This window comes from Macrobrachium rosenbergii, chromosome 15 (assembly GCF_040412425.1).
Source record: "Macrobrachium rosenbergii isolate ZJJX-2024 chromosome 15, ASM4041242v1, whole genome shotgun sequence".
NCBI classification, from domain to species: domain Eukaryota; kingdom Metazoa; phylum Arthropoda; class Malacostraca; order Decapoda; family Palaemonidae; genus Macrobrachium; species Macrobrachium rosenbergii.
This window is the reverse complement of record NC_089755.1, coordinates 25809528-25837107: the sequence shown is the minus strand read 5'-3', so window position 1 is coordinate 25837107 and position 27580 is coordinate 25809528. Positions and strand designations below refer to the sequence as shown.

At 45.3% G+C, this 27580-nt stretch overlaps 1 protein-coding gene and 2 non-coding genes across 7 annotated transcripts in view; all 3 read right to left on the bottom strand.

The window, feature by feature from the left end:
• LOC136846470 (peroxisomal acyl-coenzyme A oxidase 3-like) overlaps positions 1 to 27070 on the bottom strand; it is a 282208-nt gene extending 255138 nt beyond the window's left edge. For 2 of the 5 annotated variants that reach the window (XM_067117271.1, XM_067117275.1), the window contains exon 1: positions 26947 to 27070. The gene's annotated coding sequence lies outside the window, so the exon portion shown is untranslated. Of the gene's footprint in view, positions 1 to 20227; positions 20277 to 26631; positions 26724 to 26946 lie in introns of those variants that run through there. The other 3 variants (XM_067117272.1, XM_067117273.1, XM_067117274.1) reach the window with 3 other exon arrangements.
• On the bottom strand, positions 14900 to 15018 carry LOC136846867 (5S ribosomal RNA). The gene has a single exon (XR_010855559.1). It is a non-coding gene; the product is annotated as a 5S ribosomal RNA (ribosomal RNA).
• LOC136846864 (U6 spliceosomal RNA) lies at positions 16507 to 16610 on the bottom strand. Its single transcript, XR_010855556.1, has one exon. It is a non-coding gene; the product is annotated as a U6 spliceosomal RNA (small nuclear RNA).
• Positions 27071 to 27580: the final 510 nt, after the last annotated feature.

Genomic DNA, 27580 nt, shown 5'->3' with positions numbered 1-27580 from the left:
CCGGAATACTCCGGCGGAGAAGAACTCCTAATCATAAACTGGGCCAATAAGCTCTAAATTACATAGAGTGGAAGGTAAAGGTTTTTCAGACCCCGGAGTACTCCGGGGGATGAAGGAAAGAGAGACCAGGAACCAACCCTAAGGGCTGCCAGTAAAATAACGGCGGAGCCCCCGGGTATAGGACCGGACTCACTTATATAATGAATTAAGGAAAATATTCCTGTAGATAAACTTATCTAAAACAAAAACAAAAACAAAAACAGTAATAAGTGATGATAAGAACTCAAGAGGACGGAAGGATCCGCTCCTCTCCAAATGAACAACCTTCCGCCCTTACTTCCCGGAGAAACAAGACAGGTAAAATGCTCAGTATGTTTCTAAACATAGGCTGAAGCAATATGTTACCGTATCAGCGTAACCCGACGGGGAGAAAGTAAACAAACCGCCAACCCCAATACAGCGATGCTAGGGACGATATGGGAGGGAGCGAATCTCTCAACCAATAGGAGAAGTCCCTGAACTCGGAGAAAACGCCATCTAGCGTCACCCGCACGAGTAGAGCAAGGCTGGAGAGAGGAGGAGGGGGGAAGGAGGGGGAGGAGTAGGCTACCAGGAAGGAACAGGAGACGGGGAGAAGCTCACCCGCTCAACTGCACCATACCTCCCAGACGATGAATCTTGGAAGGGTGGAATGCTGGAAGCAACACAACCCGAAGCCCGACTCTACCTAGGCGAAGCCTAATATGGTCCTAACCTTAACATAGGCTAGGAAAAAAGGGAGGGCAGAAGGGAGGAGGAAGCAACAGGGAGAGAAATTTTGTGCTGAGAACCAACCAGGATCGAGAATGGCGGGCAAGGGGGCGACTAGCCTAGAGGAAACACAACCCAAGAACTCGATTCCCCCAAAATGGAGGAAGAGGACTAAGGGGCTCACTCTGCCCACCGAAAAATGATCCCGGGGAAACCAGCAACAAAACTCCCTCAACCTGAACTCCTCACCCAGGGCAAGGGGATGGATGCAAACAGCCTACTCCACAAAATAACCATCACTATAAAAACTAAAATGTGCTCAACAGAGAGCGTAGCCTACCCCGGGGAAGCGGTTAGATCTGAGGCTGCCGCCAGCACCAGGTAAAACAAACAACAAAATAATAATAAAAATAAAACTACAAGAGAGAGCACCATCTTCAAGCAAAATAATTAGCCTAGTGAGACCAAAAATAACAGGAACCCAACCTGGAGGGGGGGAACCTAGACGGGGCATCACTCTCACCAAGGCCCGTAGGCCAATGAAATAATTCATAAGGGGGGGGGAGCCACCGCAAGGAACCACCAGGAAGGGGACCAAAGGGGCAAAATTTTATCTATAACGACGAGGAGACAACTCCAACTGAAAAGAACAGAAGGAGTCGCCTCATGCGATCGCACATGGCTGGCAGGGGACGCCGTGGCGACATAATAAGATCTCAATATTTATGAAAATACGAGACCTTAACAGCCAAAATACAGAACAAAACCCCACAAGAAGATGGTACTTAACTTGGAAATGGTAAAGCTGCTCGACGCCATCTCAGAAAGCAGAAAAATCCAAAATAATGGAGACGAGCACACAAAAGAAACAGAGATTTCACGGGCTAGAAAGCTAGAAAATGGAATGAGGTAGGTGGCGCTGGTGTCGCCGTCCTGGCGGGTGTTTGGTGTGGGAGCTGTAACGGCTCACCGCTCTGTTCGGGGGTTTTGACAGGAGAGATCTTTCGAGTAGGTTTCCGTGGTAGTGGTATTCACTCACCCCTCCTTATACCGACGTCTTCCTAGAAGACGCTCGACTGGGGTAGTAACCCCAGCTTTCCTGAAAGCTCTTTTTCTCTGGTATATCTAGCAAGGTTATACCTAGAAATTCGTGCTGTAATGGAATTTCACCGGCTGACACGGGACTGGACTCAGAAATGGAGTTTTATTTTTTTATCACTCATAAATACAAATCACTGTTAAACATTATGTAATTAAGAAAGTATAAGAAGAGACTTTTGACATATGCCAAGTTAAAAAGTCATCAAACTTCATCTAGGTGCTTATATGGGAAAAATTACCTAAGTGAAACACATTCCCATGCTCTAACAACATTTCCTTGTTGTTGAGACTATGACAACGTCCCTTGCAGATCTTCTCTTATTTGAATGGAAACTTCTTGAAAACAATTTTATGAAGTACATAATTTTGACATACACTTTTACAACGTTAATACAGTCAAGCCTATAACTTTTTCCTCATGACGTATATCCTTAAGTTTGGACACTGCATAATATATGATCCTTTCCTAGATCCCTCATAAATTTTGTGGAAGCAGATACTATACTGCAAATGGTGCATTAATGCCAGCTATTAAGAAACTTTATGATGCTAACCCTCAGTCAATGAGCAAAGGCAGACACCAATACTATTTTCATATGAATTATTATTATTTCTTTTTTTTATTTATGAACAACACTGTTCAGGTGCTCGAAAGTCATTGCTTTGTCTTTTACATAGTACAGTAATACATTTTACTAAGTAACTATGGATTTTTACTGCACAAACTGTTTTTCATGAGAATGTACATTTCTTGACATTATTATCATTATGTATAATTACTATTAATATTATTAAAAAGTAATACAACAAGGAAGCCTAGTCACATTTCTAAACATTCATAGGGCACCTTCCACGGGATTTCTCTAGAATGAGCCAAGAAATCCAGAGCCCAGGTAAAGTTAGAAAATTTGGGCAGCTAGGTATGAAAAACCCAACACAGCCCATGAAAAGTAAAAAGAAGAAAGCAATGCAGCTGAGTGTCAGCAGGACAATGCAGAGAATTTTTGTACTGTCTTCAGTGTGCTGTCCCATGCATAGTGTATGTAGTAACATCTTCAAAGGTTATGCAGTATCCCTAAACAATTATGGTACAGAAGTGGCGTTCTCTCCAAACATCCTAAAATAGCAAATTTTTAAAGTAACCTATATTTTTCCTAATGTACAAACCTGAAGGCCTCTACATGGGATTTAGCCTGCAGACGTGAGCTGGAACAGCCGTTTAACTTTCAGTCAAGGTCGTTAACCATCGACAGTAGGGGGGAAGCACCACCCACTTGTCGGTCTGCACTCCACTTTGCCTTTTAGCCCAGGTATTAGAATGAGGGGTGGCTGAGGTGGGCTGTAAAGAACTTCAGGTTTATATGTTAGGAAAAATACAAATTACTTTAAAAATTTGCTATTTGTTCCTACAGAAATACAAACCTTCGGTCTTTACATAGAGGTACCCATTGGAAGGTGGAGTCTGAGTACATTTCTGAACCGACTGGTTGGTTCTACCCACCTGGGAATACCTTCCTGGTCTGGAAGAGCTGAGAAAGGAATCCCGCACCTCTAGGTTGTTGGACATATGGGATGTTGCAACTGCTAGACTTCTAGGCCTAAAGTAATGAGTTGTCCAACATTTTGAAAAAAGGCTTGGAAGAACCCAAGAGTGTCAGAGACAATAAAACTTTCTAATAAGACCAATGGGTTTGTTTTATTGTCTACCCCTCTCTTCCTTTGTCTAGAGGGAGGGAGGACATACATCCAAACCATCTACTCAAGATCAAGGACAGGATGCCCTCATCGTTTAGTCACCTGCAAACTTGTCCATCCAGCACGTGACAGCTCGCTACTTGTCTCTCTGCCACAAGATGAAGGACATAATGCCCATGTCATGTAGTCACCCACAAACTTGTCCATCCAGCACATGACAGCTCGCTACCTGTCTCTCTGTCTTAAGAGAGAAGCGGGTAAAAGAAAGGGAGGACACCAGTCACTCACACACCTTCTCTCCCACCAAACACCTTAGACGAGATGCACGTGTCCTCTACGGGAGCTGGAAGAGCCAGAAAACTTGTTGGGCAGCCACCACAAGATCCAAGGACAAGCGTGTCCGAAGACTTATGGGCAAGTCCTAAAGATAATACAAGGTAAATGTGGTCTGGCACAACCACATACCTAGCCATATTACCTGCTGAACCAACAGGTTCTTCTGGAATGCAAAGGACAGGGCAATGCCCCAAACCTTGTGATCTCCTGCCTGGACCAAACTCCCATCTACCTTCTCTGATGAAGAGTACAGTGAACCCTCGCTACTTTGCGGTTCGACTATCGCGGATTCACGACTTCGCGGATTTTTTCCATTACGTATGTATATTATAAGAGAAAATATATAGCGGATTTTCCGGAAATTTCAAAAATAGTCGCGATATATGAAGACCCAAATATTTCATTAATTCCATTAATAATTATTAATATCTGCTAGTACTGTTGGTTCATTGCATTATGACATATAATTCAGTACAAAATGAAATTAAACAAAAAGAGAATGTGATCATATGATAATTCATTATAGTACTAGTAGAATTAAACTGAACATGAAACGCTAATCAGATGCAGTCTGACATTGTCATATTTGAATGGTGTAAGGCTGCTGATGGCTACATATATACTAATTATAAAATACAAATGTAATGAATGTGCATCTTTTCCATGAATCTTTTGTACTGCATCCAATAATATTGTTTGTTGCAAAAATCACATCTCGAATAAACCTATACTACTACAACAAAAAAAGCATAAAATAGCATAAAGTATATTTGAATTTGAAACTAGCATGTAAGAAATTGTAGATATCTGTACATTACTGTAAAGGGTGGTTTGTTAACAGTACTATGTAAAGGGAGGGTTTTAAAAGTCTGAATACATGTTAAATAAATACTGTAAATATGGTGTCCCTACTTCGCGGATTTTCAGCTATCACGGCCAGTTCTGGAACCTATCTACCGCGATAAACGAGGGTTCACTGTAAGCCCCTTGCCATCTCACGAAGCTCAAAAGAGGATGTACTCTTGGACACCTCTTCCTTGACCAAGCTGGTACTAACAAAGAGGTGTCGACACTCAGGCTTGAGATGCCGCGTTCTCTTGAGATAGTAATGTCCCTTCCTCGAGATCATTAAAATGACGTATCATTCTAGATCCATTAAAATGATGTACCATTCCAATGATCTCCACAATAGGCCTCAGCAACTCCTTAGGAGAGCAACACTCAACAGAGCCCCTGGTCATCTCTTAATCATTTGGCATACGTCCTGTCTTGTTCGAGGACCAGATCAGGAATGTATGACTCCATGTAACGGGCTGGGATGGGAGCAAGAATGTTCTCGGTCTCAAGCCCCGAAACTGTCCGGCTCCCATCTCCCGGAAGAAATTCTAAGGAGGAGGAGGGAATAAGTGAGAGACTGCAAGTACCCTCGCCCTGCCTGCCACAGACTGAAGACCTAGCAGGTAAACGAGGCTATGGGCAGTTGTCAACATGCAATGATGATGCCTGCCTGGGTCAGGGAGAGTGGTCCCATTCAAGCAAACATGAGCGGGTCACGGAGAGTGGTCCCATTCACGCAAATGTGAGTGGGGCCTGTCTTGTGAGCAAGCTTAAATCTGCTTAGGAGCCAAAGCTTCTACAAGAGAAGAAGACTGAGCAGGGGACCTCCTCTTGCCTCACCTGAGCAACCAGTCAGTCACTGGGCCACCATCCTGGGACCCATGGGCCACTTTCTTGAAGAGTGGGAGGGGGGTGAGGGAGCACCTGCATGCTCTCTGCTCACCTTTTCTCACAGGTTTGTACTGGCAGCTGGGACCTGATCCATAGACCAGGGACACTTGCCAACACAGGTAGACGGGCTCCTGGAGCTGGTACTGGTGCAGGGCCACAACCAGTGGCCCAGGCAGGAGGGCCATCGCAGCCAGTACCAGTACACTGGGGGTCTGAAGAGCCCTGGGTAGCTGTTGCACCTGTGTGGGCAGCAACGGGAGGTGCACCACTGCTAGCGAGAGACCAGGGCTGGTACTGATAGCCCGGGTAGGTGGCCTACCAGGGCCGGTACCAGTACACCATAGGTCTGAAGAACCCTGGGTAACGGTTGCACCCATGCGCTCAGCAATGGGAGCAGCAGTACCACTAGCCAGAGACTAAGGCTGATACTGAAAGCCTGGGTAGGAGGCCTACCAGGGCTGGTATCATACACTGGGGGTCTGAAGAACCCCAGGTAGTGGTTGCACCTGTGCACTCGGCAACAGGAGCAGAGGTACTGTGGTACTGCCAGCGAGAAACCAGGCGAGCTACCAAGGTCAGTACAGGTACACCGGGGTTCCAGAGAACCTGGGATGGCAGTTGCACCCGTGTGCCAGGCAACGGGAGCAGTGGTACTCACGCTAACAAGAGACTGTCAGCTCTCTCTCCAAAAAGTGGACTAACCGCTGGAAAATCTACAAGGCAACCTTACTCTTCCTCCACTTGTTAATTTTGGAAGAAAGGGAGGAGGCGACAGCACTTGATGACGAAGACAAAAATGAAGACGACAATGACGACTTCCTTCTCCTCTTCTTGATTTCACCGAGAGCACCTTGACAACAGCACATAGAGGAGAACATCATTGAGATGATGTATACTGCAGCAACTGGGAACACAATCCCAATACCGCATGAGGGGTTACTAAGAAAGTAGGAGCAGTCCTACAGCTAGCAGGCACCGTGGCCAGTAAGTCATGCCGGGCACAGTCAGAGCAGATACCGACAGGCCCCTCGTTGCCTAACAGTGATCATTAAGTTCAAAAGACACTCGGCTCTCCCGAAAGGCCTAGAGAGGCACATGACTCTCAAAGGCCCTTGGCCTCCACAACACCTGAAAAAGAAGTTGGACTACAAATGTTTTATTTACACTCATGTCATGGTGTGACATACAACAATAAATGGGGCTCAACCTCAAAGAAGAGAGCAACTGTGTACCGTACATGGTCTGTCCGTCCCTGGACATCGCCTAACCCAGCAGTTTCCTCTCCAAAAAGTACTAAAGTGATTGAGGTTTTCTATATATACAGTATATAAAACAACAAACAAAAATCACACAAAAACAATCTCAACTAAAAACATAAAAAGAAAGCAAACGGCAGTTGGGCAGAGAAGCGCAGAGACGTCTTCACGCGACAACGGTCAAAAGCAAAGTAGCAGACCCATGAGTGGGTGGGGTAACCCCTGTACCTTCGGTAGTTAATGACCTTGTCTGAAAGTTAAATGACCATTCCAGCTCATGTTCACAAGCTAAATCCTATGCGGAGACTGAAGGTTTGTATTCATGTAGGAACAAACAAGAGCAGAAGATCCCGCCATAGGAAAGCAATCATAAATGCTAGCATATCAGTAATACTAGTCAAAATTTTAATAGAAAAACATCTAATAAATTAAATACTACTAAAGTACAGGCCCCTATGGGACTAGTACAGAGATTGGACTCCAAAAGAGCAAAGCAAAAAAAAACATATCAAAAGTGACTTAATAAAAAAAAATGACATTTTTATAATAAAATAAGATTTTATATCATACTTACCTGTTGTTTACATATAGCTGTAATTCTCGATCTCGACAGAAAATTCAAAACTGGCGGTCCCGCTAATATATGGTCAGGTGATACGACTACCCCGCCCTCTACCGGGTACCTGGATTCATTTCCATCAACAACTAATCATATTTTCTATGTCCCCTTGTCCCATCCTGGAGGCGGGTGGGAATGTTTTATATGTAAACAACAGGTAAGTATGATATAAAATCTTATTTTATTATAAAAATGTCATTTTTATACATGAACTTACCTGTTGTTGTACATATAGCTGATTGCCACATTGAGGCGGTGGGCATGGACAGCTGTAAGTGTTAAATGGAAAAACCTGAGATCATCAGGCTAAGAAAAAATGCGTCTTAACTTTGGATCCTTACCTGCTAAGGAAGCTGTTTTTCTCGTTACTGCCTCTGTAACCTGCTATCCTTAGTGCAACTGCGGGCCTAGTAGCTCAGACGCAGGTTGCTATATGGAGAAAGGTCTGTTGGCCCAGCCGTCTTCGACACAATCAACCAAAGCAAATAATGCCCCTGCTCAGGCGGAGTACTCAAAGCATCCACCATCATATCACCCAACCATAAAAACTCACACCAACCTATTAAAATTAGACCTACTAGGCCATCTAACCTCTTAGGCTCTAGTAGTCGACCAAAAGAAACTTTGCACCCAAAGGAAACTAAGGAGAGGATCTAGAGCCTCTGGTTTCCTTGCCCATCACCGTGTCAGACGCAATAAAGGGGCCCAACGTACTGCAGTCTTCATATGTGGTTTGGATCTGTCTCAGATAATGGAGGCAAAAACAGACGAACATCTCCAGTAAGTTGAACTTAGAATGTCCTTTAAAGCCATGTTCTTCTTGAAGGCTAAAGAAGTTGCAATAGCCCTAATTTCATGAGGCCTCACTTTAACTAAGGGAAATCCACATCCCTTGATTCCTTGTGTGCCTCCTGAATCAGTTCTTTCAAAAGGAAAGCAATCCCATTTTTAGATTGAGGGTTCTTGGGGTTCTTAGTTGAGCACCATAAAAATCATGAGTTCCTCTTACACTTCTGGTCCTGTCCAGATAGAATTTCAATGCTCATTGACCGGACAGAGAAGTCTCTCCGTTTCTCTTCTACTCAAGGAGGATAGGCTAGGAATGGGAAATTCCCTTGGCCATGGATTACTAGGGTTTTGTTCTTAGCTAGGAAACCCAAGGTGAAGGAAACTACAGCCTTATCCGCACAAAAACCAACTCTTTTGTCCAGAGCATGAATCTCACTTACTCTCTTTGCCGAGGCCAGTGCAAGAGAAAGAGAGTTTTCTTAGTTAGATTCCTAACGGAGCAGGAACTCAAAGGCTCAAAAGATTTGGAGGTAAATATCTTGACTTTAGCACCACATCCAAATTCCAATGCGGTACACGAAGAGATTTGCCTTTAGTGGTAGCAAAGGATTTAAGGAGTTCTGCAATATCTTTGTCCGAGGAAAGGTCTATACCTCTATTCCTGAAAACTGCCGCCAGCATACTCCTATACCCCTTAATCGTGCTGACAGCCAATTTCTTCTCCTTGTGCAGAAACAAAAGAAAATCCGCCACCTGGCTTAGAGTCGTGAGAAGTGGAAGACACTCCAGACTCGAGCACCACTCCCTGAAGCGCCCCACTCTAGACCTTTGTTACGAGGCCTGGTTGATCTAGCCATTGCCTGCGCCACTCTTCTAGAGAAGCCTCCCTCCTGTAGAGTCGCTGAGAGTCTGAACCCTGTCAGATTTAGATCTGACGGGTTCCTGTGGAACTTTCTGCTGTGCAACTGGCACAGAAGGTCTGGTCTGAATGGCAACCTCCTTGGCCAATCCACTACTTTCTCCAGTAGCTCTGGAAACCATGATCTTCCTGGCCACCATGGAGCTATAAGGATCATTGACACACCTTTGTGTGCTCGAAACTTTTTCAGGACTTCTCCCAGCATCCTGAAGGAGGGAATGCATAAAGGAAGAGACCCACCAGTCCAGGAGCATGGCATCCACCGCTAATGCTTCTGGGTCTGGAACAGGAGAGCAAAAGAGAGGTAGTCTGCGGTTTTCCTCGTTGCAGAACAGGTCTAGCATGGGAGTTCCCAAACCTTCCACAGGCCTTGGCAGACTTTCTGGTGGAGGGTCCATTCCGTCGGAATGACCTGGAGTGACCTGCTGAGGATATCCGCTCTTCGTTGAGAGCTCCCGGGATGAAGCAGTTACTAGCTCTATGTTCTTGGTTGCCAGCCCACAAAAGCAGGTCTTTGCGATCTCGAACAGAGAGAAGGAGTGAGTGCCTCCTTGTTTCTTCACGTACGCCAGAGCTGTGGAGTTGTCCGAGTGCACTACTATCTTTTTGTTTTCCACCAGAAGCACGAAATGTTCCAAGGCTAGATGTATTGCCTTCAACTCTTTCGCATTTATGTGCCAGTCCCGTTGGGATGAAGACCAATTGCCTGACACTTGAAGATCCCCAATGTTGCTCCCCAACCCTCGTCTGAAGCGTCCGGAGAACAACATCAGGTCTGGGTTCCTCTGTCTCAGTGACAAACCTCGATCTAGTTTGCTCCTGTCGCAACCATGACAGGTCTTGCTTTACTTGAGTGGATAGAGGAAAAACAAACGAATCCGTGTCTTTCTTCCTGTTCCAGATCTGCTGTAGGAAGAACTGAAGAGGTCTCATGTGTTAGCCTCCCAGACTGACGAACATCTCTAGCGATGAGAGGGTGCCTAAAAGGCTCATCCATTCCTTGGCAGAACAAGTCTTGGCTGCCATCAGGTATCTCACTTTCAGCAGGCATTTCTCGATCCTTTGAGACGCCGGAAAAACCTGAAAAATGAACTGAGTTCATCCGAACTCCCAAATAAGTCAAGTCTTGAGATGGAGAGAGTTGTGACTTTGGAAGATTTACTATGAGTCCCAATTCGTCGGTAAGAGAAAGGGTCCTTTGTAGGTCCTTCGTGCATTGGCCTTTTGACGGAGACCGGATCAGCCAGTCGTCGAGGTAAAGGGAAATGTGAATTCCACTCTAAGTGAAGCCATTTCATACTTGGAGCCATCGTCCTTGTGAAAACTTGTGGGGCTGTTGATAGGATCCAAGCAAAGAGCCCTGAATTGAAAAGCCCTGCCTCTGAACACAAACCGTAGGAATTTCCTTTATCTCGGATGGATAGGTACATGAAAGTATGCATCCTGGAGATCGAGGGACACCATCCAGTCTCCTTCCTTCAGGGAATTGATAACCGACTGTGTGGTTTCCATCTTGAATGGTGTTTGAAGCACAAATTTGTTCAGGGCGCATAATCACGGCATCGAGGACTGGTCTCCATCCTCCTGACGATTTTGGAACCAGAAACAGACGGTTGTAGAACCCTCAACAGATGAAGGTTCGAGGACTGCTTCTCATAGCTCCCTTTGAAGGAGGGAAGTAACTTCCTCCTCCAACACCACAAGTTTCTCTGAGTCCCTGGATGATACGCTGAAGTCTACTGGCGAAGACTTTAAAGGAGGACTCTCTGAGAAGGGAATGGTGTAGCCTTCTCTCAGAACGTTGATCACCCAGGGTTCTGCTCCCTTGGCCTCCCAAACTTGCCAGAACGACTTTAGTCTGGCTCCGACTTTGCATGAAGGACCTTGAACTCATCGGTTGGTACCCCTAGCTTTCTGGGGATGAGAAGAGAATTTTCCTCTTCCCCTAGCACGGAAAAGGGCAAGAAGGAGTAAACTATCATCAGAAGGCCTAGAGGATACAGGGAAAGAAGGCTTGGGTACTACTGGAGAAGTCGAAAACCTGGGTCTTTTCAAAGAATGAGCCAGTAGGTCTTGAGTAGACTTCCGTGAGAGAGTTACTAAAATTTCCCTAACTAACGTGGGCGGGAAAAAAGGATTCCTTAAGCAAAGGAGCAAAAAGAAGAGCAGATTTCTGGTTCCTGGAGACTCCTCTCGCGACAAACGAAATCCACTGTGCTCTCTTCTTCAAAATGCCAGTAGCAGTCACTGAGGCAATTTCTGACGTTCCGTCCGTGATGGCCTTGTCCAGGCAGGCCAAAATAGCATCAAGATCTGTAGCAGTCTTGGGGGAAGATCACAGACTTTCACTATCCTGCTCAAGGCTCCTATAGACCAGTCAATAAAAGAAAAGATCTCCAAGATCCTATAGGAACTCTTCACCAGATGGACAATTTCCGAAGACGAGAGCCGACTTTGGACAAAGAAAAAGCTGAGCGACGGGCAGAATCCACAAGGCTGGAGAAATCCCTTGAGAGGAGGCAGAGTCTCCCAAGGAAAAGACTTCCCCAGTCTCATACCACGAACGAGACTTAAAAAGACAGTTGAGAGGGGAAAACAGAAAGATGTTTTACCCTGAGATCTTTTCTTGCTCAACCATCCTTCTTGCCTTCGGAGAGCCCAAACAAATCTTTTTAAAATCCTTGAACATGATATTTTAATGATAAAATAAAGTTTGTTCATACTTACCTGGCAGATATATATATAGCTGTATTCTCCGAAGGTCCGACAGAATTTCAAAATTCGCGGCACACACGAGTGCCGGTCAGGTGGTTAGTACCCATTCCCGCCGCTGGGAGGCGGGTATCAGGAACCATTCCCATTTTCTATTCAGATTTTCTAACGCCACTGTCTCCTGAGGGGAGGAGGGAGGGCAATATAAATATATATCTGCCAGGTAAGTATGAACAAACTTTATTTTATCATTAAAATATCATTTTGTTCATGAGACTTACCTGCCAGATATATATATAGCTGAATACCACCTTTGGAGGGGGTAGAGACAGCCAAGAATTAGGGAAAAACCAATTATTGGAAAAATTATTTTGGTTCCTTATCTGATAGCGTAGCTGACTGAGTGGTTACTGTCACTCTAGTCTGCTTCTGCTTTACTAGAGACCCCAGCGAGGTAGTGACCTATATAGCTGGCGACTTCTAGATGATCTGTCAACGGGGGCGTGACCACAATGTGACTAGATCATAGCCCATACAAAGAGGACAAAAGAGCATTACTAACCACCTAACCAACACCTAAAGCGTTAGTTTGCAAAGGATTGGGAAGACTGCCTCCAGTAGTCGACCCAACAACCACAAAAACACAATTAAAAAGGGGGATAGGATCAGAGTTACCCCCTGTCCCCAAGGTTGCTGAAGCAGCAATGTATGGTCCCAGCGAAAAGCAATTTTCGTATGCTACCTAAACATCTTGCCAAGAGTGTGAGGCAAACACCGAATTGATTTCGCCAAAATGTGGCACTAAAAATGTCACTGAGTACCATATTTTTCTTGAACGCCATGGAGGTAGCAACTGCCCTCACCTCGTGAGCGTAAACTCTCAACAACTTGAAGTTGGAGTCGTCACAACTAGAGTGTGCGTCCTTAATGACGTCCCTAATGAAGAATGCCAGTGCATTCTTCGACATAGGTTTAACTGGTTGCCTCACAGAACACAATAAAACATCCAATGGACCACGAGTGTCCTGTGTTCTTTTAAGGTAGTACTGAGAGCTCTAACTGGACATAGAACTCCCTCAGGTTCCTGTCCAATAAGGTCTGCTAAACCTTTAATTTCAAAGTGTCTAGGCCAAGGGTTAGAAGACCTATCATTCTTAGCCAAGAACTTAGGGCTTAAAGAATAGACAGCATTGTGTTCCTTGAAGCCCACATGGCGGCCTCGAACTTCTCTCACTCTCTTCGCCGCGAGGAATGCCGTTTTCGAGTAACATCCTTAAGAGATGCAGAGCGGAGAGGCTCAAAAGGACTAAACATCAAAAACTTGAGCATTACGTCCAAGTTCCAAGCAGGGGAAATCAGCTGAGGAACCTTGGACGTCTTGAAAAAGCTCGTAAGATCGTGGAGGTCCTTATTGTCAGACAAAGCTAATCCTCTGTGTCTGAAAACAATCGAAAGCATGCTCCGATAACACTTGATAGTCGGAACTGCTATATCGAGTTTTTCTCTTAAGTAAAGGAGAAAATCCGCAAACTGGCTCACAGGAATAGAGGAAGAGGAAAAGCCCTTCTTTCTACACCAACCTTTGAAGGTTGCTCACTTCGCTAGATATATCCTTTAGATGAAGAACTTCTGGCTCTAGCGATGGCCCGTGCCACCTGGCCAGAAAAACCCCTTCGCTCTGACCAAGTTTCGATAGTCTGAAAGCAGTCAGGTTCAGAGCGGGAGATTCAAAGATATCTCGTGAAGTGGGTTTGTATGAGCAGGTCTGCTCTCATAGGAAGGGTCCTCGAACGTCTACCAACCAGAAGAGAAACTCCGAGAACCAGTGGTTCAAGGCCAAAACGTGGGGATGAGAGTCATCCTCGTCCCTTGTGAGGCCGCGAACTTGCGTATGACTTCTCCCAGAATTTAGAACAGGGAAAAAGGCGTAAACATCTATTCCCGTCCAATCCCAGGGAAGAGCAACTATCGCAACTGCCCCAGGGTCGAGTACAGATGAGCTTTATAGAGGGAGCCTCGCTGTTCTTGAGGTCGTGAAAATATCCACAAGATGGCGACCCCAAAATTTCCAAAAATCTTGGCAAACCTCCTGATGAAGGGTCCATTCCTTCGGCAGGAGTTGATGGCGCCAACAGAGCAGGTCTGCTCGAACATTTTCGACCCCTGCAACAAAACTTGTGAGAATCGAAATGTTAGAGCATAGGCTCAAAGAATAATCTCTCTTGCAAGGCTGAACAGGAACAAGAAGTATTGTCCGAGTTTGCTAGAACTACACGATTGCAAACTTGGACCTCGAAGAATTGGCGAGCTAAAAGATAGCCGCCAAATCTTTGAAGTCGATGTGCCAGGACACCTGTTCCTCTCTCAGGTTCCTAACACTTCCTCTCCCTCTAGTGTTGCCCCCAACCTGTTGACGACCCGTCGGAAAAACAACACTAGGTTGGGGTTCAGAAGCTTGAGGAGATCCCTTTCTGCAATTCCGTTGGATCGAGCCACCACCACAGATTCTCTTTATATAAGGAAGAATTCTCAATTCCTCTTTCAAGTCTTCCTTGCTTTGTCAGTTCTCCAACAAAAGAACTGAAGAGGCCTGAGATGCAGACTCCCAGAAAACAAACTTCTCCAGCGAGGAAATGGTCCCCAGCAGACTCATTCCTTCCTTCACCTAGCATGTTTCCTTTTCCAAGAAGGCCAAACTTTTTCGTACATAGAAGTTGCCGTTCTTGCGACGGAGACGCTATAAAAGCCGCTGAATAGATCTGAATTCCCAGACACAATGGACAGTGAGGGGATCAGCTGCGACTTCTCCACAGACCAGAAGTCCCAGGGACTTCACGAGTTGCAGAGTCAACTGAAGGTCCTCCAGATACCTTCGCCGACGACGCCGAATCAACCAGTCGTCCAAGTAGAGTGAGATCCTGACGTGCGACAGATGCAACTGCATCGCAACGTTTTTCATGAGACGACAGTAAATACCCTCGGAGCAAAATGTGACGCCAACAGCATCTGGTGTTCCCAGGCGGTCAACCATCCAAGTACTGACCAGACCCAACGTTGCTTAACTTCGCTGATCGGACGAGAAGCGGTGTTTTCAACGCGGTATGGCCGTTGTGCAGAGTCCAAAGCAGAGAGCCCTGAACTGGTACGTCTAGTCCCCAAGACAACCTGAGATACTTCACCGAACGTGGATGAATTGGGGCGTGAAGATAAGTATCTTGGAGATCCAAAGATACCATCCAATCCCGGGATGAAGGGGCTCCTTAGTATTGACTGCGAGGTCTCCATCTTGAACTTTTCCTTCCGGACCAAGTTGTTCGACCTGTTGACGTCCAAGACGGGTCTCCAGCCTACTGAAAGTTTCGGGACTAGAAACAATCTGTAGTAAAATCCCGGGAACACCGAGTCCAAGATCTGTTCCACTGCTCTCCGCTCAACATCTGTTAAGAGCAGGTCAAACAATTTTCTGTTTGACAGGAAGGCAGTTGGGAAACAAAAAACAAAAGAGGAGACAGGAAGGGAATCAAGTAACCTCTCTCTAACAGTAGGAGGGACCAAACGTCTGCCCCTCACTCTTTCCAGGCTTGTGCAAAATGAAGCCTGGTTGCAAAGGGAGTCTGAGATGAAGGGAGTCACTTGCTACCTCTCTTGAAGTGACATTCCTTCGGGAAAAAACTCTCTCTCGTGGTGCGGGTCTCGTGTTGCTTCCCATGGAAGCCCCTTTGTTATGCAAACATTTAGCTTTCGTTTACTTTTTGTATCTGAGAACGGTGCAAGCGTTATGAAGGAGATGCAGTTTGAATGTCGATAACTTTAGTTTTGAGAAAAACGATATTTTTGCTTCTCTGTGTATTTATTTGCTTGCCGTTACACAGTTTGATGTTTTTATGACATAATGAAAAGCCAAAAATAGACCTGCAAAGTAATATAACTTCGCTAAATGAAGCTAAATGAAGCGAGTGTCAAAACACGGCTGAGGTTGGCCAGCGTGACGCTTACTTAGTCAAGCTCTGAGCTGCTACTGACTGACTGCCACTGACTGCCCTGCGGCATTCCTGTCTTTAAGATGATGCGCATTATGTCCACAGGGTTGCCATAGATCGCATTAGATATTATTTCATAGCTAAAAGGAAATTACCACCGATATACTGACAATATCATTACATTATATGAAAAATGTAATTTGACTATGATAGGTTACTGTTTTGTTTATAACTTCTAACTGTGGCGAACTTTTAAATAAAACTTTCTGAGAAGATAGTCAGGATATGTATGATGCCATATATAAAATATCCCAGAAAATTTTATTTCCGATTTTTTCACAAACGCTCCTTAAGACAAAGACAACTGCGAAGGTGGAGAGAGAGCGGACGGTTGAAAAGTCTCAGGAAACAGATCCTAAGAAAAAATGAGCCAGAGTCTGATAATCAGAGGAAGAAGAAGACGAAAGAAGTATCTCTTCATACAAAGGCTGTGACGAAAGAGGATGTTCTTCCGCAGCTGGTGGGTCTTGAGTGAGTGGTGAAAGTAGTTCGATTCGCCGATACGTAAGCGGAACTCCCGCGAACAAAGAAGTCGTCAACTAGAGTACGATAGTAAACATAAAAAATGTGGAACGCTTCACGATTAGCGTGTCATCCTTACGCAAGAGCCATGCTAATCTTCTCTGTATCGTTCCAATTAGTATATGTACTGCCGAAGCAAGTACTGGCTAAATTAAGAAGGACATCAAATGTTGAAGCGGGTAGTTGTGCGACATGATGAACAACTGGAGCGTGTCAACACAAGACTTGAAGCTATACGGCGAAGCGAGCGGGAGCGTCATGGCGTGACGCGAGAGGCTCCGTGGCAAGTACTAGAAGAGAGTCACAGCGTGGCGGCGCTGCGCGTCATGGCTAAGCGCCACCGTCAAGGTGAGGCGCGGAAGCGTGAGAAGCGCACGAAGAGCAAGACGCGCTCTGGCGCGAGACAAGAGAAAAGGCCAACACCTCAACTCGGGAAGACGAATAGGAAGCCACTAAACACTCTCTCTAGACGACAGACGCTCTGTATCGTTCCCGAGCGGGAGACGAAGGTGAAAGTCTGTACCTCTTAACAGGCAGATTCGAATCTTGAAAGGTTCATGAGAGCATCCAGCTGTTGTTGCAAACCCAACAAAATCTTACGCGTTGGAGAAGCCACTCTCTCGGAAGAAGGGCTGAACCTGAGAGAAGGAAAGGGGCGAGAGAAAATACTTCCTTCCACAGGGGAAGAAGCTCTAGCCCTTGCCTTAGCGCGACAGGGGGTCGAGTAGAGTGATCATTCGAAAAACACTTTATTCTCTTCTGCAGAGGAATATCCACGCAATTTTCGGGAAGAGTACAAACGTCTAGAGGAAGAGGACGTGAAGCGTCCTCTCCTCTAAGCTTCTCTTAAGAGGGCGAGAGTCCAACCGAGCTCCAACCCCGAGGCGGGAGGACGTGTCGGAGGACGAGAAGCAATCCTTCAGGATGCGTGCCTGAGCACGATCCCTGGCAGCCTGGGTAGCGTCATCAGGACCTGCCGAAGGACGCCAGATCGGTGGGAAGCCCCGTAACCCTCATGCGGCTTTCGACATGCCCCTCCTGGTCCTGGGAGTTCGACAGAGGTCCAGGCCTAGAGGCATTATAGGGCCGATCTGACGCCCCCTCCACAACACTAGGGCACTAGCACTAACACTATTTGTTGAATTGCATTCACTTTAGTTTCAAGAGCACGCATTGACTCCACACGAGAGCCAGGGAATTACCTTCTGCAGCAACAAACTACAGGGTTAGTAATAAATTTACTACAGGGTTACAAGTAGGAGAAAACCTGACTGTCCAACTAAGGATGCACTCTAGGAGGAAGATTTCCTCAGCCTATCACGCTCCAATTAAAGCATATAGGCTTCATATATCTTCCACTCACCCTCAGACAATCCCACACATTCATTACCGATTATCATAGAGCATTGAACACCCTTACATATCATACATAAAGAGTGAGGAACTATCAAAGTCTTCGATAGCCTCACCTTACATTCACCCAAGCTACAGACTCGATAGCTAGAGGTAAGACATCTTAATTATAAGAAAAGTCAAAAGCAAAATCAAAAACGGTCCACAAAGAGCGTATGCCAAGTCACAGATCCAGTCGAATACCAAAAAACAACCAAAATACTTAAGTGACAACAAATTTCGAAAATCCAAAGGCGGAGGAACTGACAACAAGTGTTGACAGTTCGGCGACAGAGAAAATCTGAATAGAAAATGGGAATGGTTCCTGATACCCGCCTCCCAGCGGCGGGAATGGGTACTAACCACCTGACCGGCCACTGCGTGTGCCGCGAATTTTGAAATTCTGTCGGACCTTCGGAGAATACAGCTATATATATATCTGGCAGGTAAGTCTCATGAACAAAATACAGGACCAGCTTCAGAAATCTAGAGGAAGGAGGTTTAAAATCCTTGGCAAACTGCGTAGTCGGAGACGAAGGGGAAGCTGGAGCAAAGTCTTCTTGAAAATGTTCTTCAAAAAGTTGTAAGAGATGCTTAAAGTTGGACGTAGGAGCAGACGGAACATCATCTACTTCAGAAACATCGGAAACTGGGGAGAGAATCTCTGAAGCAGTTGGAGCACCGCGGATAGAAACGTCTCCGGGAGCCAAACTTGCGTTATCCTCTTGAGTATCGCGAACGTCACCGGCGCCAAGAGCCCGACCAGCGTCAAGCGTATCCTCCATGAGAACATGAGCTTGAGAGGAGTCAGGAGCCTTAGAAGATCCGAGAGCCAAAGAGGCGCCAAAAACCACGGTAGCGCTAGGCGCAAACATTGTGCGCTTTGGAAACGTGTTTTGAGAGGCGCCAAGCGCCAAAGTAGCGTCGTGAGTGCGGTCGGTGCGGGCGGAAGTGGCGCCAGGAGCGCGATCGGAAGCGGAGCCAGGCGCGCGAGCGACAAGCGGAGCCAGGCGCGCATGAGCGGAAGGAGCGGAGCCAGGCGCGCGAAAATTAGCCAGGTGCGTGAGCGGGAGCAAAGACCGGAGCCTCAGTTGCAGAAGGAACCTGAAGTGCTGGAGCTTTAAAACCTTCGAAAAGTCTCAAAATCTTGTCCAATTTGTCCTCTTGCGAAAGGGGGCCAGGAACCGGAGGCATAAAAGCCGACTTGGGATCCAACGGGAAGGAAGCCGCTACTTGCATGCTAACAGGAGGATCCGCGCCGCTACGATCCGTGAGAACGTACATCCGGACTGCCTGAAGAAGAAGAGATCTCTGGGCTATCCCAAAAGCTACAAGACGGAAGAGGAGAACGTGCCGAAAGTTTCTTGATAGGAACTTGACTTGGAGAGGAAGCTCTGCGTCTCTTCAGCGAAAAAGTGTAGACTCTGACTGCTTCCAACTCCTCCTCGACGAAACAGAAGCACAAGAAGACACTTCCGACGCTTTTACTATAGCGAGCTGCAACAGCCTGGGACGCAACAGGACTGTTAGAGGGAGCAACTGCTCGTGAGCAGACCCCACTCGCCTCCCTTCGGCTTTCGGCATGTCTTCTCCTGAGCCCTGGGAGCCGGACAGAGGCCTCGACCTAGAGAGCGAGGGGACGAACAGTCACCTCCTCCACAACACTATCACTCAAGTCCTAAGCAACACTTGATGTCTAGACATCGCACTCACATCCTAATTTTGCCTGATATTTAGCCAACTTTTTGCCAATCAAGCACAGACAAAGACGAACATTCATCACATCTATCCAGATTCGTGCACAATTTCCCTCTACAGTTAGAGCAAGAAGAGTGAGGGTCTATGTTAGACCGAGACATTCGAGTTTTACAACCCCCGCAATATCTAATTTGAGATCCTGAATCAGACATAACTAGAAAAATCTCAACCAAAGCCAAAAAACAAGCCAGAACCGTCAACAAAAGTGGGTACTTCACCAAAGAAGAAACGAAAAGCACCGATGAATTTCCTGAAGAGGAGCAGACGACTAGTCGCCCGGCCCGACAGAGAAAATATGATTAGTTGTTGATGGAAATGGATCCAGGTACCCCGGTAGAGGGCGGGTAGTCGTATCACCTGACCATATATTAGCGGGACCGCCAGTTTTGAATTTTCTGTCGAGATCGAGAATTACAGCTATATGTAAACAACAGGTAAGTTCATGTATAAAAATAAATTTTAAAAGTAATTTGTATTTTTCATAGATATACAAACCACAGCCTTTTATGTAAGGGTATCCCTAAGTGTAAATTGGAATTGTTCATTGAAACTTGGTAACAGTGGTTAACTGGTTTTTAAGAGGGGGAGCAAGGGAATATCACTTACTCACCTGTGTCACAAAGCACTTTCCCTTTGGCATCAGGTAGGAAATGGGGTGGCTGAAGTGGGAAATATGGATATTAGTATATCTATAAATAAATACAAACCATCACCACTATGTAGGAGACTTATTCCTTGGGTGGGATATTGTTTCTGTCCAAAGGCTGGAAGCTGACACCCACTCAGAAATATAATCCAAGTCATGTATGTGAGCAGAAGAAGCAAAGATTCCTATAATCCCCAACTCTAGATGTCATACGGATGCACAGTGTCTAGAGTCTTCTTAATATTAGAAAAACTTTGGAGAACCATGTGTGACTCCCATTAGGATTAAAGAAGTTGGAAGGTTAATAAGTTTGATGGGTTCAGAATACAGTTCTACTGCTGCTGCCTCCCTCCACCTTATTCAAAGATGAGCAAAGGGAGTAACATCTTATCCACTGAGCTCTAAGACTGGTTGTTCAACTGAGTAGCCACCTGCATATCTACTTGATATTAGGAGGAAGAAGAAAGGCCAACACTGTAAATGGCACCTGAGGGCAGAACAATGTGAGCTTCCTGTCAGTCGTGTGATGAACAGGTTAATTGTGCTTGATTATGAGAGCTGGTCTACCATACTTTTCTCCATCATGGAATGTATCTGGCTAATGGCTCAATGGCATGGCAAGCCATGTATCAGCTTTGCCAAATGACAGTGGTGAAGAGAAACTATCCTTTCTCCCCTTCTTGTTAACTCAAGTCACTACTGATGCGCTGTCCCTCAACCACGGTGTAAAATGACTCTTCAAACAGTCTTAGAAATGCAGGTCTCACAGTACCACCTGCCTTCCCAAAATGTTGACGCGCAGATGAGGATCTTCCTCAGACGACATACCTGAGATGACTGAACTTTTCAGGTGTGTGCCTCAATGGAGCTTTGTCTGCTGCTTGGGAATGAGATCTGACTCTCCCAGTTTATGATGATCCCTGGATTGTGACAAAAAGTGAGTAGACAATTTCTGTTCTGAAATGACTATCCCTCTGAAGACATCAGAACACACTAGTCGACTAGCCAACACCAGCAAGTGTATACCATTCAAAGGGTCGATCACTGGCCTTAAGCATAGAGCTTTGGACTGGAAGACAGTCCTGCTACTGATAAATAGTTGTGCTTACTGGGTCCTATGCCAGTTGCTCCAGTGTCCACTCACAGGATCATGGCACACAATCAGTACAACCAAGCACCAGTCAGTGCATCTGGTATTCAGAGCCACATCAACCAATCCATGTGACTCCCTATGTTCAGTGACATCCAAATTAGTAGAGGTTACATGCAAATGGGTTCACCTGTAACCTCATGCAAACACAACCTCGGGACTGGTGGTGAGCCCCAGGCTGGGCAGGGGGGCAGCATGATTGCAGGAGATCATATCATCCTAGTATTGGTTTGTTTTAAGCTGGGACTTGTTGCGTGTGAACCTCCTGACTTTGTGGGTACTATCCAGGGACCGTGAAAAGAGCAAATGAGGGTAGCACTGGCTTAACTGGGTGTGTTACAGGCAAAACACAACAGGTGGAAGAGCCATGAGAAAAATTTTTGTCCAAGAGAACAAGCTGAGATAGGGTACTGAGTACTCAGTAAGTCAGTAAGACCATGCCAGCCCCACTTTCAATGTACAGGATACCCATGGGTGGCCTAACACCAATGCTTCCCATATCCTAGGAAGTCTTGCGAGGTTTCGTCTGTGAGTTCTTCTTGGACTAATACTTCTTAAAAAGAAAGATGAAGCAGGAGATGAGGGGGGAGAACGGGGAAGCACTCAACAGCAATGAAAAGGAAGACTAGGAAAAATTTCCTCCCTACCAGTGGCTCAAGTCTTGCTTTCCCCTTATTATTTTTTCATCATAAAAAATGTATTTAGTCATGAAAATGACATGAAAATACAGTAATTTGTGAATATTTCTCTACGAAAAAATTTGCAAATTACCAAATTTTCTGCAATTTATTGAAAAATACATTCCACAGAAAAATACGTGAATAGGTGAAGCCGCGAATCCTGAACCACAAATAGGTGGGGGTCGACGGTATAGGATTAAAAAGATTCTCTTAAACAAGAGTTGGAACCTTCCACATATAAGGGAGAATAAGATCTCCATTAAAAAAGAAAGATCTACAGGCAGCCCCCAGTTAACGGAGGAGTTTCCGTTCCCAGCTAAGCACCGCCAATCGAAAATTGCTGATAATTTTAGTAATAAATGGTGTTTATGACGCCGTACGCACTGACAGGCTGCTTAATGGTGCCAATAAACCACTTATTGACACCAATAAACCACCTACCGATGCCGATAAACCACCTACCGATGCCAATAAACCACCTACCAGCGCCGAAAATCTCACTAACGACGTCACTAGCCGAGCACCATAACACTGAAACACTGTTAACTGATGCTGCTGGTAAGCAGGGCCTGCCTGTACTCCAACCATCAAACATGGTTAAAGGTTGACCAAGCCTTTCCAAAAACCCAGGGCAGAAAGAAGCTTTACAGTAAAGGTAGGTGAGCAAAACACCGCTACCTGCTGACAAAAAGCTCTGACCAGAGATACAGTTGACCCCGGTATATGCAGGGGATCCGTATCACTACTGTAGCCCCGGCAAATAGCTCAAATCCACGAATACTTAAAACCCCTCTAAAAATGCTTATAACTGCTTATTTTGATAGTTCTAAACACCAAAAAACCCTCTAAAAATGCTTATACCTGAATATTTTAATAGTTTTATCATGAAAAGTGCATTTAGTCACGAAAATTATATAAAAATACAATAATCTGTGAATATTGCTCTATGGAAAATACCGCGAATGGGCGAATTTTCTGTGAATAATGTGTATATATGTTCCACATAGAAATCCACGAAGAGGTGAAGCCACGAATCCGTAACGGCGAATAGGCAGGGGTCCACTGTACCCTGTCTCCCCATCAATAATTGGAGACAATTCTAATCTTATAGACAGCTGCTCAAGGAATGGAAGTATCCAAGAAGTCCAAGGGAGTGAAGAAAGAACCCTCTCAACAGGAGAGAGGCTGGAAAACATTAGACATGAAGCGCCGGAGCACTCAACCTGGTTTCTTCCTAGAGATCATTAAAATGACGGGTCATTCCAATGATCTCCACAAAGTGCCCCTGCAATTCTGGGGTGTCTGAATCCCGGGACATAGACCCTCAGGTCCCTCCAGGTCCTGGTCCTCCCGAGTTGCTCCCTCTGCAGGAGAGGGACACTCACCAGAGCCCCCCTGGCGATCTCTCAACCACTTGGGTGTACATCCTGTCCAGTCCAAGGACCGACCCAGGAATGTAAGCCTCCATGGACCTTTCCACTCCCAGAAAACCCAGAGGAGGTGGAGGGGATAGGTGAGAGATTGCGAGCATCCTTGCCCAGCCTGTCATAGACAGAAGTTCTGATAGGTGAGCGAGGTCGTGGGCAGTCATCAACCTGCATTGACGTCTGCACATTTCGGGGAGAGACGTCTAGTTCATGTGAACGTGGGTGGGGACTGTCCCTCGAGCATGCTCCAGTCTTTTTAGAAGCCAGAGCTTCTACAGGAAAAGAAGACTGTTGCCTTGCCTGGGTGACTGGGCCGACTAGGTCACAGCACTATCCCAGGACCCCTGAGTTGCTCTCTTTGAAGAATGGGAGTGGGTGAGGGAACACCTGTTTGCTCTCTTCTCACCTTCTCTTGCTGGGTCGTATTAGCAGCCAGGCCTGGGTCTGCAGACCAGGGAACGTTGCCACGCTGGGTAGGGGTGCTGCTGGGGCCAGTACTGGGTCCCTGGGGGGTCTGGAGAACCCCAGGTAGCAGTTGCACCTGTGTGGTCAACAACAGGTGCAGCGGTACTCACAGTACCATTGGCAAGAGATCTGTCAGCCCTCTTTGCAGCAGAGGGCTCATCACTGAAAGTTCTACATGACTTTCCTCAGGAGGGCGAGGCAACCTCCTTCTTCCTCCCCTTGCTAGCTTTGGAAGAAGGGGAGGAGGCGACAGCTCTCTACGACAAAGACGAAAATGACGAAGATTACGACGACGACTTCCTTCTCCTCTTCTTGGACTTCCTCTTCTTGCCGAGTGTGATCGTGGTCAGCAGCTTATGGGGAATGACATCAACCAAGGACAAGGAGAACAGTGAGTGCAGCACCTTGGGGTACATCACTGATGCCACATGAGGGGTCACCAGAGAAGTAGAGGCAGTCCTGGAGCCAGTGGAAACCATAACAGTCAACGTCATCACAGTTACAGTTGAAGTAGTTACTAGAAGGCTTTTCATCACCTTCATATGGTCAATAGAGATGATACACTTGGCTCCCAAGATGCCCAGGAGGGCAGTAACTTCCAGAGCCCCACAGCCTCCACAGCACCTGGTTAGGTGACAGCTTTTCCCTACGCCCTGAGAGTGAGCTCCCACCAGAGGACAACTCCTCCTCTGGGTGAAGAGAGACCCCCAGTAGGGAAGCCGGACTAGACGTTTTCCCGCCCGCCCCCAACAAAAGGCTCTCTATCAAAGCAACAGTAGGAGTCGGTGAAAGGGGAACCACTCCCTTGGGAGTGGTAACAGTGGGTGGAAGTTTGGCAGGAGGAAGAAAAATACCAAAGAGAATCTTCGGTGTCTCTGGTGAAGTACTGCACTTCGATGACACCAGGGAGATCCACTCTCCCTTCTTCCTTGCAAACTTCACCCACTGTTCAGAAGGCCAGACCCGGCACTCTGAGAATGGACTACCTTGGTTAACTCATGCTTTCAACATAAAGCACAAAATGTGTGCAGATCAATTTCTACTGAGGAGATGAACCGACTACATGGCCTGTCCTTACATGAATAGCACCTACATACCTGCAGCTTCCTATCTCCGATGTAGTAGGCTTAAAGTGACTGAGGGTTTGCAATTGCAAAGTGGAGAACAGACTGATAGCTAACAACATGTCTGAAAGTTAAACGGCCTTTCCAGCTCACGTTTGCAAGTTTCATCCTAAGTAAAGAAAAAAAGGTTTGTATTTGTGTAGAAACAAATATAAGTTTCATGTTTTTGGCAAAAAATTGAGAGTATTATGAATCTTCCATAACTAAGTTATCATAATTCTTTGTATCAAGGAACAACATTTACATATTATAATATGCAGGATAGTGTATATGCAAGCAATAACAGCACATTATTTCTGGTACAAAAACGATAAAAAAGAAACATATGTTTTTGACATATTTAATGAACTAGGCTTATCATTATAGTTCATTAAAACTGTCAAAAACAAAACTGAAGTACAGTATGGTAATTTTTACTTAAACACACAAAAATAGCTGGAATAATGAGACCATGAACTCCACTTTTGGGATCATAATACAGATTTCTCCACAGGTGCTGAAGTGGGTCATATAGCCATACTTAACATATTTAAGGTAAGGAATATGCCTATTGTAATCTACAAGTGACCTGAATGAGATTAGGAACTGAAAGATTCCTTTCACTGAAGTCACTGATCATCTTTCTTTTTTTTATACAGTGTCAATATTCTTCTCTAGCCTACAAGGTTAAGGAAGCGAAAGGTTAGAAGAAAGAGATCAAGAAGCACGGGAATAATGAAATGGCAACCAAACCAATAAGGGGTTTTTAATACAAATCACATATCAGATTCTGAACATTTTACTAGGTTCTCAAGAAAAAAGCAGCAGCAAAATTAACTAGCAGTGGATCTAAGTAGTAGCTCACGCGGTGGCGATTCGCTTCTAACTTGACTTTTTCTACAGTTTTCTGGTTGCTAATTATGGAGTTACCTTCAATTTTTGTCGCACGAATGTAATTAACCTGTAATTAACCCCTGAAGTCCATCCAACAAGGGGTTTCCATACGTGATCTTCACAAGACAGAGCATGGCTACGTCTGTTTGGAACGGTTCACATCCCGTCCGGCAAGTGCAATAGCTTGTTAACGTATGGGTGCCCCCACCCGCGCCAGTACTAAACATGGCGAAGGAACATTCCATTTGGCCAACAACAAACAAATGCACTGCCAGCATCGGAAACCCTAAAAGTGTAGAAAAAACCAGTTTCCAAGGTAAAAACAGGCGCAGAGCTAATACTTAGAATTACCTAACTAGTCTATGAGCCTACTAGGCTACTTTGCAAGGAAACAGTATTTTATTTTTAAATGTTAATATCTTTCTCGATCTCTTTCCCCAAAGAAAAACAAATTGACTAGGTCAGCCTACTGAGGCAAGGGCTTTTAAAAGGTTGTCCCAGCTAATTTGGGATGTTGCCTATGGTAAAGCTAACCATAGCATACACTATATCTGACCTAAATATGGTACACCAAAACCTGCCAGCTAGCTTAATGACTCAGGAAGTAAAACCACCATAAGATGTAGGCCTACTTGCACACTGCACTCACCTACACTACACGTTCCTGACACACTATTGATGGAATACTGTCACCAAACATACTAACTAAACATCTTAAAGTCTTGGACAGATAACAACCCCTATGATAAGATAAATAGTTAATTAAAAATACGCTACCCATGTTTTTAACGAAAACACTACCGGTAGGCCTACAATAACAAATGGACCAGACGAGTAAATAGCATTCTAAGCTCGCCTAGACCTAGGCTACTTTTATTAAATGCCAGGAACCGAATTACCCTTTCTGAAACGGTTTCATCCCTAACAATTATTCAGCTCTGTTTGTGGACGTTACAGCACTTACCTAACCCGTTCTCTGAGATAAAAACAAGTGCAGGAGTCAACAACTTGTTGAATAACCTAAGTTACAACGTCACTGAAGCAGACGAACTTGGAACTTACAACGGAGCAAAGTTCTAACAAAAAAGTGAAGAAGAAGATTTTGTAAATATCGCAAACGGTGAATGAAGGATCATTTGGGAGGTTAAGGGTAGGGTGCTAAATTAAATGAAAAACTGTTAAATAATATATATAATGTAAAGTAAAAATAAAACTGAGAAAAATTGTATTGATATAATGTAAAGAAAAAATAAAAGTGTAAAAATGTATTCAAGGGAATAAAGCTTCTCACCTCATGAAAATCGTGTAGTGTGCCCGCAACTGTGTTTGTGGAGTGAGCGCTTAGGAACCAGGAACCAGAACCATGAAACTATCAAGCCCGACGAAGGCAAAGCTAACAAAGTACCGGGAGGCGAAACGAAGAATACTGAAATAATGGTGAATTTCAGACAGGCAACAAGGAATTTGTGATTTAGGCCGACAACCAAGCAATGGAACCTGTAGGGTCATTCCGCGCTACAATGAGAATGAATGAAAATGGTAATGATATGAACAAGTTTAAAATAGATATTCTAAAGATCAATGTTTAAAAAGGTAAA